General features: G+C 27.2%; 1 protein-coding gene across 2 annotated transcripts in view; it reads right to left on the bottom strand.

Annotated features, from left to right (window-relative positions):
- The window catches only part of LOC112681910 (adenylate cyclase type 5), a 223,621-nt gene that overhangs the window by 165,811 nt on the left and 39,336 nt on the right, over positions 1-18,474 (bottom strand). For both annotated transcript variants that reach the window (XM_025552266.1, XM_025552268.1), the window contains one exon: positions 4,429-4,568. The gene's annotated coding sequence lies outside the window, so the exon portion shown is untranslated. The remainder of the gene's footprint in view (positions 1-4,428; positions 4,569-18,474) is intronic.

Genomic DNA, 18,474 nt, shown 5'->3' with positions numbered 1-18,474 from the left:
ATGTAAATATAAAATACAGTAAATCACCACGTGGTTTTATTCAAAACGTTTTTCTGCACATTTTTACAAGAATAATAATTAGTTACTTTTTTTTTATCGTTTAACACTGCGTTTTTCATTAAACATTTTAATAATTTTGTTGATAAAGTATATTACGTTACAAGATACATAATTTATATTTTTATCAAATAAAACATTGAGAGTTTAATATTCTACAATCCATCTCTCATCTGTATATTGTTAATTTCTTTTTTTTTTTGATTTATTAGATCATATAATTGGTCAGGTGATTTTATGGTCAGTCACAATTTGTTTCGTAGGTTTCCTTTCAAAGCATACACTTATACTGTACACACATTTTCATCATTGTCAACGAGTGGAGCTTTTCTGTTCCTTTAAGGTATCATTGACGGGTTGAATTGGATTCTTTATTCGGGATGTATGAATATCGAGCGTGTTGCCACATACAAATCGTTATATCCAACTTAATAAAGCATTATAATAGCGACTTTATTGAAGCCTCGAAACATAATGTAAAAAATTGTGACTAAAAAACGGGTATATAAGGAGATCCTCTGACTGTTTTTTTTCATTATTACTATGTAATGCGTTGTACGACATAAATCCGAGGGTTTCAGAAATTTCCATCCAAAGGAAACTAGTATATAAACTAAAATATTATAGGGATTTTAAACTCTGGTGAAAATTTTTTGTCTCTAGGCTATACGCGTGCAAGTTGAGAGAAAATAAATTGCACTCCAAGAAAGATTCAAATAATATTATATATAAATATAGCATTATAGTGGCTGGCACTCATCTCGGAACGCTTACCCATCTGTGGTATCCGTAAATTTATATACGTATGTAAACATACACAATTATATATGCAGCTTTCTTACGCCCAATATAGAACCCTATGTTTTTTATACAAAAAAATAAAAATAGAAATAGACCTCGTTAAGTATAGATCCCTTTTAAGTATTCGAGTTACAGTTTAAAGTGATCGGAAACTACACTTTAGTGTGAAAGAAAGTCAGTTTGAAAATATAATATCAATGTTTATATAATAATTTACAATGTCTGTTATTTTAGGATGTAATTTACACATACAAACCCAAACTCGACCCAATGTTTTTCTCGTAGAATTCACATGAATTATTTTTATCTCGAGTAGTATTTTACACTTGTCCGTAAATTGTAATTTAATCAATAATGTTTGTATGGGTACATTGTTATAAATTGTCTTCATTTCTTCCGTGTTTTTTAAAGTCGTCTTTCAATTTCGATCAGTCAATTTATAAGACTCCGCGCTAGGTTTCCTAGAAGCGCAAATTTATTTTTGTCCATCCACACAAAAACTATTTTTATAGTTTATTTACGTGATTTACGACTTTGTGATATAGATTAATACGATACAAATTTATTTTTTTGTCATTTAGAAATAAAATATTAGATAATAATAATTTTATTATTGATAAAAATTTAAATTTTGGGAAAATATTTTAATTAGTTTATATTTAATAATTTATCTGTCAATTTTTCTTAAAATTTATTTTTGCTAAGAAAGTCATGAATTATTACCTAATTATAGAAAGAAAGTTTATTAAATTTACATTAAAGCATAATTAATTTATAAAAGTATTTAAATAAAATATACGTAAATATAGATTTGTTTATCTAGTATCAACGAAAAACAGAAATAACAACTTTATCTATAATTTAATGTAAAATTGTTTGTATATAGCTGATAGTATTTTATTAATTTTAAGAAAATATGTACACAACATGTATAATCAATATTAACATAAACGTATTAATTTGAAAATATTATACCTAATTACATCATTAAAATATTGGTGAAATAATATATGCTTTGTGTTAGTGATACCAAACTATAAAAATTGTTATTGTTGAAACAGAAAAAATGTAATTAGCTAACTTTTTCAACTATAGTATAATAATGAATTAATTTTATCAAGACCCAAGTAAAGTTTGATTATATATAAGCTTACATTAAGCTAGTAAAACTAGTAAATAATTAGCTGGTTAGATTTTACAATAAAATGAGTAAATACTCTGAAGTAGTTACAATTAAAATAAAATTTAAAATTACCTATATAAAAAATCAAAAGAATTACATTCTTCATTTTTCAAATATTACGTACTATAAAATCAAAAAAATTCTTAATTATTTTTACGTTTTAAAGTTAATATTATGATGGTTTCACGGAGAAACATGTGATCATTTTTTATGCTGATAAAAGATGTGTGCCCAAAGAACTTTAAATATATTTTTTGATCCACTTCCTTTTTATGAACCTGTCCAGAACCGCTATACTTATGATAACAGTTATAATTATATATTTTATTGTCATTATATGGTTTATATACATTTATTTTGTTATATTGTTGTATAATATTGTATTATTATATTATTATATTTTTTATATATGTTATTGGCAAAGTATATAATTTGGGCATTTTATACATTATCCGGACAATATATAAAATGCCCTTCGTATATTGGGCAATATAGATAACGGATGATATGATTTAATGAAATATGATAAATCGTAAAACATAGTTAAAATAAAGTCAAATTACTATCTGTAACTAGTTTGTTTGTTCTTATCGTGTTTTTACAATGTGGATGTCCGCTTGACCACATATTATAGGCGTGTACGTGACATATTATAATATTACTATATTTACTGATTTATAAGTTATATTATATGTAGTCGTAGTACTTTTCGTACAGTCGGCCTTTTACCTATTCTCAAAAATGAACTATTTAGTAACCGCGAATCGTTTGTATAGTGCAAGTTAATTCATTCAGTGCGTACCTATATAAAAATATCACTAGGGATATGATTATGCTATACTTAAATAGTTGCGAATTGTGTTAAAAAAAAAGGAAGCACAGCCAAGAAAGGATGGTGGTGCAACCAATTATATCTGCTTATATCTACATAATATAAACATATGTCATTATTCATTGATTTATCATATTTCATTAAATCATATAATTCGTTATCTATATTGACCAATATACGGAGAGCATTTTATATACTGTCCGGACAATTTATAAAACGCCCAAATTGTATAATTTGCCCGTAACATATACATTTATATAAATACTTAAAATAATTATTAAAGTGTGGTGATGTTTTATAAATTATTGCTATTACAAGTTAATATTTATTTTCAGTAATAATAAAATATTAAAACAATAAATTATCATAAGTACTGATAATGACAGTTCATCAAATATTATAAATATACTATTAAATATATGTATTGAATGTATTAAAATATTAAATACTAACATCTTGAAATTAAAATACGTTCAATTTTGTAGAATATTTATCAGTATATTATATTTTAAATTAATATAATACAGTCTGCTTAAAACTTTCGACAATCATAAGAATATTTTTACACAAAACACATTTTAAGTAGATAGCAAATAACAACAATGAAATAAAAAGGCATTAATACATGACAAACTAAAACAAAAATATTGTATTTATTATTGTTCATTCAAAATAGATAGTTAAAAATTTATTTTTTTGTTTTCATAACTGAGAAATAAAATACATAAATATTTATAAGAATTCCAACATAAGTACATAATACATTAAGTGTTTTTATAAATCACGTGAATATATTATTAAGAATACATTTACCTATTGTAGTTATAAAAATAAAAAGCTTTCCTGAGCTTATTTTATGAGATGGTCCGTGGAAATATAAAGTAATAAAATATTTTAACATTTATATGTATTCAATAATAAGACATATTGTAAATAAGTTGTAACAATACACTCATTTTTTTTGCATACACAACAATAGATAATGTAAATAATATGGTTTTATGCTTTTGGCTAAGTGACTAAGTAACTTATAAAATGTCGAAAAATCAATCAATAAAACAATGTTGTAATAAATAATCATATGTTCCAATATGCATATATAATTCAGTAAGGCTTTTTATCTTTAAAAATTAAAATTAAATAAAAAATAAATAAGTTGTTAATTGAAAATTCCAAGAATTAAAATATACGAAATCAATAATATTTTATTTTTTATTTTTAAAGTTATTCAAGCATTTTATTATATTTTATAATTAATAAGACTTATCATGTATAACCTAACCGTTGATAAATCTTTCGCAGGAGTCTTCTCTACATTTTATTGTTATTATTTAACTTCACTATAAGCAAATTCAATTTTCTTTGCTAAATTTTTGGTTTTGACGCCTCAAGCAATAAAACTTAATTATAATTATTACAAAACTTCCATTAATAATATAGATTTACGCAGTTCCCTCCTTTGTTGATGATTGTATACACCTTACCATTCAAAATTTAATGCTGTCCATCTTTATATTTATAGATTGTGGATATATCTATATAATGAGTTATTTACCTTTGAGCTTCCGAAGTATAATACTTTGATCCAACGGAGGTAACTACCTAGTTGTTTTTTGGATTCTTTTTAGAAGTCAAAATCCCACTTTCAGCAAACAAAGGATTTTAAACTGACCATTGTGCAGAAATTGCATTCATCTATAAAAATCAATATTATTAAATATTATTGGGTTAAGAAATAATTAAAAAATGAATTATTTCATAGCATTTTTTTTGAAAACAAAATATATTTTCTTTAAATTTTTGGGATGAAAAAGAAATTATTTTAAAAATAGTATAAAATAAATAACAATAGAATTACATAAAAAGGTCACAATCCAAAATATTAGTATTACTGTGATGATACCTACAGAAAATAAGCATATAAGAAATTAATTTCGAAAAAATTCTCGTCGTATGTATAGAAAAATTTAATTTTAACTATCAACTATCATTAATGTATTGTTAAAAATTGTCGAGTATAAAAATATTATTAAATTACCAACAAAACAAGAACTAATCAACTTAAACATTGAAAATAAAGAGTGACTTTATTATTTGAGAAAACAGAAAAAAATTTAATAATATGCTTAAATATTTAAAATTACACATTTATTAAAATGCTCAACATGTTATTTATTAGACGTAACACCCACTTATAATTATCATAACTATATTATTATCCACTAAACATTGAGAATAAATGTATGTTTCAGTATTCAGTAGATTTTAAATTTAAAACTATTTGGATCTTTTTTTTACTATTGAAATTCGTTGAAAATTATAAAATACCTAATGTTAGGGATAATTAAGGGAAACATAGAAATCAAGTTTTTTCTTGAAAATCGTTAGCTACTAATTATTTATTTTATGAAAAATAATAAATAGTATAGACATTTATATAAGAATCAAATAATACGCAATCACAAAATATCCAAGTAGGTGTAAAAAATTATACAAAAATATGCATTTACATACAAATTTACTACTTAATAATAATCAATAAAAATAATTTATTAATAAGTTTTCTAAAATATTTACATTTATATTGCTGATATTCACTAGGACTGCTCTTGTCGTAATTATATACAGCTATCAAATCATGAAACAAGATACAAATACGTTATTACACGGAGAAAAATTTTTGGTCAAAATAGAAACGTAGTATAAGTACGTATTATATGGTCTAAAAAAAATAAAATATTTCAACTTCAAACGGAATAGGTAGCAAGTAAAAACAATTATATTAATACAAATATATGTTATTCTCATATGTGTGTAGTCATATTACAATTTGCCGTTTTTGTTAAGTCTAAGTAGCTTCGCATAACAGTAAATCATGTCACCTTTAATAAAACTCCACGTTATTTATTACGTACAAAATGTATTACATTATTAGTCGCAATTTCTTTTGTAATAATCATATTTTATATTTTATTTTTAGTTTAACAATAATAAATGTATATACTACCAAGATTCTATATTTTAAAAAAATATATATAAATATAAATTGAGGAAACGAAAAGAATATTTGTGTGAATTAAATATTATACTACCGTTTACCGTTATTAATAAACAAACGTATTATTGGGGTTATTTTAATTATAGATTGTATAAGGTGTTTCAAAAAGAACGCAGGATTTAAATCTGCTATAAATTTAATTTATTTCTTTGAAAAAAATATAACAAATATATCATTATCTTCAGGAGAAGTTAAGGTTTAACAATGAAAAACAATATCGAGCATAAAGCCCTCCCTACTAGCCCTACAGGTCATTATTCTTTCCATAAAATGTACCATCACTGGATAATATATTGACCCATCAAGTTCGTTGAGGACATGAAGAATTTCTTGCTTAAGTTCCAAGATATTTCGATCTTTGTTCTATGATAGTAAATTCGTAAGTTAGTGTATCCTCATAAGAAAAAAATCATACGGCATCTATACCATTTGTACGTAAGTTTTACTTCAAATGGGAATAAAAAAAATATGAAAAATAATGATAAAATCGATTTTATTTTCAAATAAACTCGAATATCGAAGTATACTAGGTACGTAGATTCTTCTCTGAAATCTTCGAAAACCATTCAAATTCATTCAACCGACAAATTATAGAATGAAAAAATGGGCTTTTTGATTCGATTATTTTAATCAGACCTGGGAATTTCGTAAAAGTAAAAATAATAAATAACTATTTTTCTAAAAGAAACATGTTTATTATTATTATTATTAATATGGAATGTTCTTTTTTACATCATCACATAATCGCTCTAAACTAAAGTTTAGTTCTTCGAGCACAATGGATTTTCACGTGGCATACATGTGTACGTTTGTGTGTGTGCTCTCTGAAAATCTACCGAGAATCATGTAAAACAAATAACAATGTACATATATTTTAAAGTACGGCAATTAAAGATAAATTTATCTTGATATGAAATTATAAATGATGTAAACTATTCATATTACGACGTGTTATTATTTTATTTAACCTATGCGAATAGACGTGAATGGCAATCAACGCAAACTCATGATTTCCAAACTTTTTAAGCATAACACTGCAATTAACTGTTACGTATCCATATAATCATAATATGTCATTTGATCAGTTTTTTTCCTACAACCGTCTCCACTCCCTCTCGACAAACACATTTTGATAATACTATGTGTCTGACGTATATACACATATATACAAATACTACATATATGTATATATATATATATACTATACATACGGAATAATGACGAGAACATTGAATGATAATAATAATGGGTAACCGAACGCGTGTTACGTAGTCTATAATATTGTACACTTTATTCGTTAATACTAGGGGTTAGAAACCTGCAGATTATTTGGGTATGCCTCACATCAACTTATTTTCTTCTTACATCAAAATTATACTATCAATTTAAAAACTGACACTCATTTGAAATGCGTTCTTTATAATATAATAATTAAATCCTAATTAAATATTACTTGGTTCACATTTCCTGACTTGCTGACTATAATCAACATAAACTTAGACTATATTTAATTTAGGTGAGGGGAGGGGTGAAAGTTTATTTACATCAATACGGCTCGTTGGATATCATGATTTTGTAAAATTTTAGAAAAATATCTCTTTCCTACAGAAATATTGCTGACCCCGAATTTATAAATACGATTGTATGTACACGTATAACATAGTTTTTGAACCACTGGCCATAATTTCATAATGCGCAACAGTATAAGATAGAATTTATGTACATATATTAAAACGATGGCGTGTGCTCACACGATATAAATAATATATATAACATGTATTAAAGCGATTAGTGAATGAACTAATAAAGGACAATTAAATATCGCATAATTAAAACGCTAAGCAAAAGGTGGGCGCAAATGTTTGGGTTATGTATTTTAAATAGATTTACAAACCAATTGCACAAACCCGTATTACAGTTTGATTATACCGATGCGTTTCTACGTGATCAAGATGAATATAATACGAAAGCGAAGACAACAACGCTAAATATAATACATACTCGTTCCAACTGCAGTTCGCTGTAACTGCACGCATATTACACTCGAATTAAACCCAATTAAGATCAAACGTTGAAATCGTTTATTGAAGTGAACGAATACTATATGTATTAAGTGCATCGCGTGAAGGATATTAAACTGTAGTAGCCCACATACGTTGTAAATCAAATATAACCCTACTCAAATACGTCATTATATGAGTGTGTGTGTGTGTGTGTGTGTGTGTGTGTGTGTGTGTGTGTGTGTGTGTGTGTGTGTGTGCGTGTGTGTGTGTGTGTTTGTGTATGTAATGTAGACGTGGAAATTGAAAATGAAGTGAGTTTTATGCCAATTTATATTTTAAAGTTTGTATGAGCTAATAATGAGCTAATATATGTTTCAAAAATTACAAAAACAAGTATAGAATAATTTTTTTTTAATTACTTTTGACCCATAAGTAAAACTAATAAATATTATCAGGTGTATATATATATTATATTACATTGTAAGATACATCAGTTATATTTGAACAAATATAATTCTGATTAAAAAAATTGAAAAAAAAAAATTGTAAATATTATAAATAGATCAATTACATTCACTTATATTTATATATTATAATTCGTTACAATATAAGAAATAGTGCGCTGACAGAATTCAATTAAAGTTCACAAACACTGACGGAATTAATGAAAAAAATGTAGTGCACAAAACGTTCTTACCTTACATTATTTATGGCGATAATAAATGAAAGTTTGTGTCTGTAGCAAATTAATAGTTTATTATGAATAATTTTTATAAAATTGCTAATCACGTATAATATGATTTACATTTAAATAAGTTACATTGATATGTGTAAAATATAAAACACCTTCCATCCCTAACAAAAGAATAATATTCTTAAAAAATGTGTCAGCAAAAACGAAATGTAGTATACGGTGGAATTTATATCGTTCTATAAACACATCCAATTCAAAAAGTTACATGGATTCGATTTATAGCCTTATATATAAATAACAATTTGATAGTCTATCCATCGCCGCATTTAGGGAAGAGCTGAGCGAAATACTTAAAAAAGTTTATATAATTTAAGTTATTACCAAAAAAAAAAAAAAAAATCAAAATTAAATTTAAAAGCATATTAATACAAAATATAGCGGCGTAAAAATACAATATGCAAGAAAAATTATACATATTCTTTATTTATTCAAAACTCAATCGAATCATCCGCTTTAAAGGCTATTGTGTAAATAAATCCTAAGAAATCCTTGTAAACTTTTGGAAGAAACTTTCTTCCCACGTCTTATCACAAATTAAAAAATTGACACAACTTTGGGATGCTATTAATTGTTATAAGTAGACTTGATGATGAAGTTAACCAACCCGTCTAAGGAGAGTAGCAATTAACTCACAAATTAATTGAATTTGTTTTGCATTAGTTTAGAATTGATTTATTTATAATATGGTGTTTGTATAGTTCATGAACGTTAACAAATTTGCGGTTAAACATTAAGTAACATTAAGATTCCGTGCCGACGTGGTATCATTTATGTTAACACATTCTTCCTCAAGCGTGCATACATTTTACACAAAATACAACTCAATCGTCTTCGTGGCAATGGCATCTCACCAAAAAAGAATAAAAATTATAATATTATCTCACACATACACACAGTATTGGGGTATATTGGATTTTCACAGGACACCCTCGAAAAACGATGAATCATCACCGCAAACCCGAGGATTACTATAAAATCTGGTTTTTGTGCTTTTGATTTATTCCGAAGCAACATAACACACATACCTATACTATATATTATATTACATTGTGTACATCGGATATCATTATCATAATAATATCAAATAACTATTGTTTATATTGAACGACGTGAATAATCCTCTAACGGAAACCAAAAAACACTCTCTCTGATACTTAATAATATAATTTTATTTAGTATCCGTTGTATATGCGTTTGATTTTTACGATAAGTATTTCATGTATATTTATTTTTTATTTATACGATCATTTAACGACTGTTTTTATGGTATAGATAGACACGAAACAGCAGCGTTGTGACTAGGACACGTTAAAGGTACTCATAAGGAAAAACGAACTTAATGGACTCCGATAGCGGTTTTCGAGACCTAACTCGTACTGCTGCTGCAGTAGTTTGTTAGTTCATTAATCATATAATCAGTTGACAGTGAAGCCGATCAAAATATAATTATATATCCGATTACACAAAAGTACGCTCCTTTAAATATTACCCAGTCAATAGACGTAAAACTCTATACATTTACATGTTTTTAAATCGATTGTAGTAGAGTAATATTAATACTGAACGCCATCACGAGCAATTTTACTTACTAACTGATCGACTTTTAAGCAAGCGTTGCACAAAAAAAATATGACAACCGTTTTTATATAGTACGGGGGAAAAATGAATAAACGTAGTGGCAATAAAGCTTGATTCAAGGTTTTGGCAATACTAAACGTCATATAATAATAATAATAATAATGTTATTATTAGGTATGTGCGAAGGAAAATAAAAAACGTACACGTTTGTCCATTGATTAAATTGTACGCAAGGCCTTGGCAAGCCAATACTTTAGCGAGAATTAATATCCTTTCAGATTATACTTAACTTGTACATATTATGAATGACAATCTTTTCAAGAAATGTATTCTCTGTGGTGTTTTACTTACTAAAACTACGGTGCCGGTGATAGTAGTAATCATTATGTTGATTTACACACTTCTATATTTTATGCATCTAATGTAATGTATTTTATATTAAATATATGTGTTTTCGGAACCGTTTATGGGCTCTTTGAGAATATTATGTGAATGAGCATACATCGTCATACAAACAACGGAAGCTTCCCATTGAGCTCATCGCCAATTCCTTTATATTAAAATTCTACACAGTATTTTGTGTGAGCTCACCACCTCTGACGCAATACCTATTTATATGTACGTATTTGTGCGACTTGAACTCCATTATTATTATTATTATTATTATTTCTGTAGGCAACCCTGAAAATGAAGTGACTAACGAGCAACATCGTTTAGCGTCAAACGAATCTGTAATTTTTATTTTTATTTGTAAGGTTTGTTTGTCAATTTTCGGTGGCCGCATTAACGTTGTACCAGAACGATGAAGAGAGAGTAATGGAAGGAGAGATAAATGAGTTTAAGAAACGTGATACATGATATTATTGTTATTCCGAGAAGTGGTGGGTTCGTAAATTAGATTGTTGAAAGCCCCACTCTTTTCGTTGATGATTTTTCACCAGTTTAACTGTTGTAATCTATTATAGACACCGTTTTGTTTATTTTACTATATCATATTAATATGACTATTAAAACTTTGATTGTAATAGATATTTTTAGAAAATTTATAAGTTGATAAAAACTCTCTGGATATTTTGTGCCATTAATTTTAAACTGTTAAGATGTAAATTTCGCGTCAAACACATAATAATGATTATACTATATATATATATATATATCGATTTATATTGATAATAGAAATTAACAATACTTGGCATTTGTTCATAACGGTATGTAATTAGAGGTACAATATTGGTTTAGTTACAATTTCAAAATCATCAGAATGATATATTCAAGAGTAGGCCACGTCTTCTTTTAGTATAGTTTTTCAAAAATAAATTAAAAACGTAGTCATAATAATTTTCCGAAAATGAAAATGTCATGTTATATTTCTTAAAAATAATTCCATCATAAGATTAATTCGACGAACTAATTCGATATTTATACCAGATTCCGTTGATAGTGGCTGCTGCATATACTAATAGTGCAACTTAACAAATGAGGGTTGTCAATTTTTTTGTGTATGTGATACAAGATATGAATACAATTTTTCATACAAATATTTTAAAAACAATGTTCAATGATGGGTAGGTCCGTATTCATGGTTATCCTTTTTTTTTTTTTTTGTATTGTATAGTCAGTATTACACCCGTTATCTGGAAATATCGTGAAATAGTATGTTACTTTAAACGGCGGGTCACCATTATTTATTAATGATTTTACATCAAATTATGGAATGAGAGGAAGGGGATTAGATAATTCCCCTCTGACAATACCACCCAGATTGTATTACATATCAATTTAAATAAATCAAATATAAAATAAAATTATAGCTAAAAAGAAAAACCAGTCAGCTAGTGGGATATAGCCACCAAACCCTACTAGAAGCGAGTCAAGCAGGTAACCCGTCTTCCGCTGTTAACCTTGCTCATTTTGATGGAGATGTGTCTTACCAAGATTGTTTTTCACCTTCAACTTTCTCTTCTTGGTAGTCATCACGTTTCCCTAGAAATGGATAACCTCTATCCAGTTATCCATGTTGGCTATCATTAATGGGACCATTCCAACCGAGTGAAATGGCTCGATCATTAGAACGAGGCATGCCCAATTACAATTAAATACTTCGCAACGAACGATTTGTAGGTTAATCTAACCTAACTTAATCTAAGCTGGTTTTTATGCAAATGAATTGTATCTACGAGGAGTTCTATCCCCTTACAGGTCATCCTTCCACTGTAGAGACATAATTTATTATAACCCAAAATCTTATCACATCCTATGATTAAATTAATTCATAATTAATATTATACAATAGTGCGCAACACTATCTAGTTACAAAAAAACATATCTTAATATTAATAAATATGATATTAGTTTTTAGACTATTTTGTTTTTTGTCTCTTGAAGTTAGCCTCTGTTACTATTCGTAAGTGTTCTCTTCCTTCTTCTTTTATCACTAATAGCACATCATCCACGTATTTGTTGACTACGTCCCCTTATCTTCCTTTGTTAGTACACTTGTTTGCAGTACACTACTAAGTGAATTTAAAGGATGTAGATTATAATCGCGTTCGACTTTCTGATCCTTTATTTTTTTTTTTTTTTTTACCTTCTTTCTTTACAAAAAATTGAATATTCTGCATTCGTCTGTTGATGTTTCGCAATCAGTACACACCGGATTATTTAGCTTTTTCAACCTATGTCTATAATATAGCCTATATTAAGTTTACACTACCGAATTTTCTCGCTATTCGTCTTCTCAACAATGTAATGCTATTATAATATTATTATAGTGATGTCATTTGATGGTACCAATTAAACGTTTATTATTTTTTCACTATACAAAACTAAAACGTAAGCATGTCAAAATAAACACATCCCCACTTTGTTTCGTCGTCAAATATTCGTATTAAATAAGCTTGATAAATTCAATTTTTATATGATAATACGTAATCAAAAATATCATAAGTCTATCTGATACCAGTGGCGTAGTTACGGGGAGGGTGTAAGGGGTTTCCACCCTCCCCACACAAATTTTTTTTATTGATATTTGATTATTATTTATTAATATTTACATATTATAGTAAAATATTTTGATTATACTATGATTAGGTATATATTAAAAATTGAGTAACAAAATAATTTTCATTAAATACGGGACATAATAATAATACCATTTTAAATGTAATATTATTACATATGACCTCGTTTAAAGATATACTAAGAACACTTAAAAACTTACTCTCAAACAACCCCCCCCAGAAAAAAATTGTATCTACGCCACTGTCTGATACTATACATTTATGCTTCATATTATACATTAAGATCATATAACTATGATTAACCTAACTTATGATTAAAGTGGAGAAACATTGATTTAGAACATTGTATATTGAACACACCACAAAGTATAACAAGTTAAATATATCACTATTATCCTAATGCTGGATTTTCAATGCAAATCAAAAATATATCGAAAAGAATATTGACGAACGCGTTTTCTTAAGAAATGTTAGACGAAACAACAAGCACGCGGGAGCAAAAATAAATGTATATTTAAATACGGTGCACGCCCATCGAAATATAAGTCACGTATCTGGTTAATGCTCAGCCTATAGTATCGTTCTGAATGTATTATATTTATGAACACGAGTATATACATAATGGTTATAGAAGTAAAAGTTATTTATAATCGTCATGGTATACTGTATCGAAATTCCATTAACGCTAAATCGCTAAAATTATTATGAAATACTGATGAAAAGTATTACGTAATTTAATAAAAGTTCCTCATAAATATATATAAATGATCGATGAAATAAAATTAAGTTAAGCTTAATATAAAAAGAAAAAAAAATATGAGTGTTTAAGTCTAACAATTTGATAAAACGATAAAAATCATGAAAAATCTGCTAAACGTTTGTAATCGATAATTCTTAGAATTTAAAATGTTTATACATAAGGCTTGAAAATTGTTTCATTGTAGCAAAAAAAAAAAACTTGTTTGAAAAGTCGCATGAAAGTTTTATATAAGTATGTTACAAAATTATACTTTGACGAAATCGAATATTTCAACGAATTTCCATTAAATACATTTCATAATTTCAAATTATTTTTAATAAAGTTTGTGCTGTTTATAGGCATTTGAAATTTTCAAATTCCCCAAGTTTTAAATACTTTTTTTTACGAAAGATAAAACTTTAAAAGTTCAACCAACCTTATTAATAAATTTGGTTTTACAACTATATCAATCATCTTAATAAATTTAAAATAATTCTCCGGACTTCTATTACTCAGAAACGTTTTTTTTCGAGAATAATAAATTGATTTCAAGTTAAAAAATCAATGGTGTCTCATTCGACTATAAGTCTCGTCCTTTTTTTTATGTTATAAATCTTCAATTATAATTTTTATATAGTTATTGTCAATTAAAACAATTACATTCTATGTTTTGCAGGGATTTCACATGGAATTCTAAGTTGGTGATTTCAACTGAAGTTTATCTTAAATTCCTTTATATTTTGACATATTTGAGTCACAATATACTATAAAAAAATTGTTTTTCTTATTTTTACTATCATTATGATCATTTCTCACAATTTCTATATCCACATTAACATATTCTACATAACATTCTACAGTTTCCATTTATTGAACCACCGTTTTACCGTTTTTTTTTTTTTTTTAATTTTTTCTTTAAATGGTATACTACTATCGCAAAAACCAGTAATCAATTTCCTAACCTTCAGATGTATAATTTTCTAGGTTTTATTCAGATATTATATTATTATATAATATAAATCAAATATATATTACGAGAATCTTGGATTCAAATCGCTTTTCAAGTAAGAACAAAGAAAAAGAAAGAAAAAACAAAGAAATCGTTTTAAAATGCATACAAATAATATTTTATTTTTCGGACATATCCATGTCTTCGAGAATGTTTTGGATCTATTTCAGGTTTCAAAATATTATCGCTTAAACAAGCACTCCTGTATCTGTATAGTCTTTACTGGAAAGTATATTAAATAAACTAAATATTATAAAATATCGTTGAACTGTTTAACTGTGAAGAATTATAGTGAATAGACTGCAAAGTCTCCATATAGCCACCGTCACATGATAGACTTATATCCTATGTACATGAAAGGATCACCAAACCATGGCCAAGGTGCGTAACCAGATCACATGGGATTATTGTTTTCTTAAACACTTATAAAATGAGGAATTATAAAATAATAATATTAAAATAACACATGCAAAAGTAAATAAATATGTTTTTATAATCCATTGTAATTTTTAAAATAATATAATGGAGAAAATGTCCATGATTGTCGGCCCAAAAATAGTGGATTTCGAGGGGAATCATTTATAGGGACGTAACATGAAAACATTGAATGTTCCTCGAATGTTGTCAGTTTTCGGGTCCCTGAACATAAGCATTATGAATTTTGATTTCTTGAACCTGATACGGTTCTTCGTAAAGCAGGAAAAACTTATGAATACATTTATCAACGACGGAACTAATAGGATGCGTGTGGACTTAAACAAAATCACCGATTTTCTAAGAGATGGGAGAACCATTTGCATCATATTTAAGTTTACGAGCCTCTGATCGAATTTGTTGGATTTCTCTCGCCATTGTAAATTAAAATTTAAAATTAATAAGGTCACCAGGTGGAAAATCAACCAGATCCGACAATGGATTGTGTCTCGCTTGTTTTAATAACAACTAAGATGGCATGAAACCGCTTCATGTACCATATGGTTTAATACCCACTCGATATATAGTATATATTTTGCCTAGTCAGTGTATTGTTCAGCACGATACGAGCGGAAAATAGGACCTAGTTCGCGCATTACAGGTTCTGCAGGGTTCGACTGTGGATGATACACGGATGTTGGTAAGATATCCAACAGCTTCAACCTACTTTGCCAATTCTTACATTGTATTGTAAGTACACTGTGATTTGATATAATGGCCTTTGGTTTTCCGTAAGTGGTAATATAATAATCGATCATTCGGTATGTAGTTGCCAGACCAGTAGCGCTTTTCAGAGTGTACAGCTTTTCGAAAGGAGAAAAAATTTCCAGTGTAACGAAAACATAATATGTTAGTTGATCTATGTGGTCTATTATCCACTACCTGGAATGACGTATCATATTATGATACGTCATTCCAGGTAGTGGATAATAGACCACGTAGATCAACTAGGATATAATCAAGAGGAGATTAGGATAGAATAATTTGCATCAGCCCTTGTGAATGAACAGGGCTCGTTTTTGCATGCTGATAAAGATCACAATAACTAACAACGTGACAATTTGACGATGTAAATTTGAAAATATGCATATTTCCTTTACAACTAAAATAATTTTTTTGCATCAACGTGACCATATAGTTCATGAATTTTAATTAATTAGAACTGGTTCGTAATTTGCAGGAATACATACTAACCAGTTAGTTAAGCTCATCTTACAACTACTCATCACAAAACTTATTATAACATTTTTTTCCTGAGTAGAAAAGTGTGAGTGAAAATAGAGAAAAATCATGTTTAAAGCATACAAGCGCATTGTAATACACATTCTAGAAATCTGTGAGAATGAAATAAATGGGAGAATGTATTTATAGTTTTAAAAAACGTAAAAATATTGAGCAGTGGTAACGTGTACGTAGAATCACATAGCTGATAACTGGAAACACATAGTTGGAAAAAAAGATTCAAAGGTAAGAAAAATAAAATAAACAAAATATTGTTTTTTTTTTAAAAAAGTCCATTCATAATTTTATTTTTTTTTTATTTTGCTACAAATTTCCTAGGTTCATGAATAATTTCTAAAAAACACAATAAATGAAGTAAAGTTGTATCTGAAGGAGTGAAATGATATCATATTAACCTAACCTGAAGTAATATACCACGGCACTATGATGAGACAACGCGATAACGTCTACTGGATGCTCAGTGTACACTGACGTAAAACGCAAAACACTGTTCGAGTTTTTTTTTCTTGCTCACAACACAATATGACTCGATGATAAAACAAAACAAACATAAACTTCTATGTACCTACACCTACTACCACTCACCACTCGGAGAACACGGCCACCCATGCTTGTATTATAGTAATAATTCAAAAGTAATAAAGATCAGATAATATTGCGGTACACCCTCAGAAACCGTATAACATATCGTCCTTGTAAAACGATGTTGTATAACTAATAAAATATTTACCGAGAAGCAATTAATAATATTGTTATCGTAGCCGAAGAGGATTTAAATACACTGCGGTATAATAAAATATAATCATAAAAATAAAGATAATGGCGCGCACACTAAGCCAAAACAATTACCTAGAGATATGATACATCATTAAACTATGTTTTCATAGAGTCCAACTATGTATTTAATATTTTTTATATATTTTACAATATTATATATAAAATAGTAATCTTATAATATGAAAAACATGTTTGATTCGCAGAGATAAGTAATACAATATTGTATGGATGAACTCATTTAAATAGTTTAATAATTAAATTATATTAATAAATAATTTTGTAACTTATATGGTAGATACAATAAAAATTTTTTGAAAAAACCGTTTCCACAAAATTGTTTTTTTAACGCATATACTACTTTTTTTACGACTTCCAAAGCATTAATTTTTACAAGTCACAAAGAAAATATAAAAAATAAAACTTGTAACCAATTTTCGAGTCTTATTATTAAAAGTATTTTCTTTAATCAATAAAATATATGTATGTAAAAAATATTTTACTGTATTCTCATAAATTTTTGGCAAGACAATATTATTTTATCAATATTTTCAAAAAAAAAAAAAAAAAATTAAAGAAAACAGGGAAGTTTAAATGTTCTATAAAAAGTTAAAAAAATTTTTTTAAAAATTATACCATCTATAGCAAACAATAATATAAATATTCAGTGAAAATGTCATGTTTTCGATTATTAGGATTGAGTAACAACAAAAACCAAAATTTAAAAATTGATGTGCCGTAAATTTTGTAATTTTTCGAAATTATTAAGAAAATTGTAGGAAATTTAAGAATGAGGTTCTCAAAGGACCATATAAGAATTCCTATCAATAACTTCCTACAGTTGTGATAAAGGCCCACAGTCGAAATTTTGTAAATTGATACAAAAAAACATCATGGTAAAATCAATACATTCATTGCTTCACTAGATATCTAAAATAATCTAATATACC

This window comes from Sipha flava, unplaced genomic scaffold (assembly GCF_003268045.1).
Source record: "Sipha flava isolate LNK unplaced genomic scaffold, YSA_version1 199_pilon_pilon, whole genome shotgun sequence".
NCBI classification, from domain to species: domain Eukaryota; kingdom Metazoa; phylum Arthropoda; class Insecta; order Hemiptera; family Aphididae; genus Sipha; species Sipha flava.
Note: the sequence above shows the minus strand (reverse complement) of the source record. Positions and strands in the feature narration are given on the sequence as shown.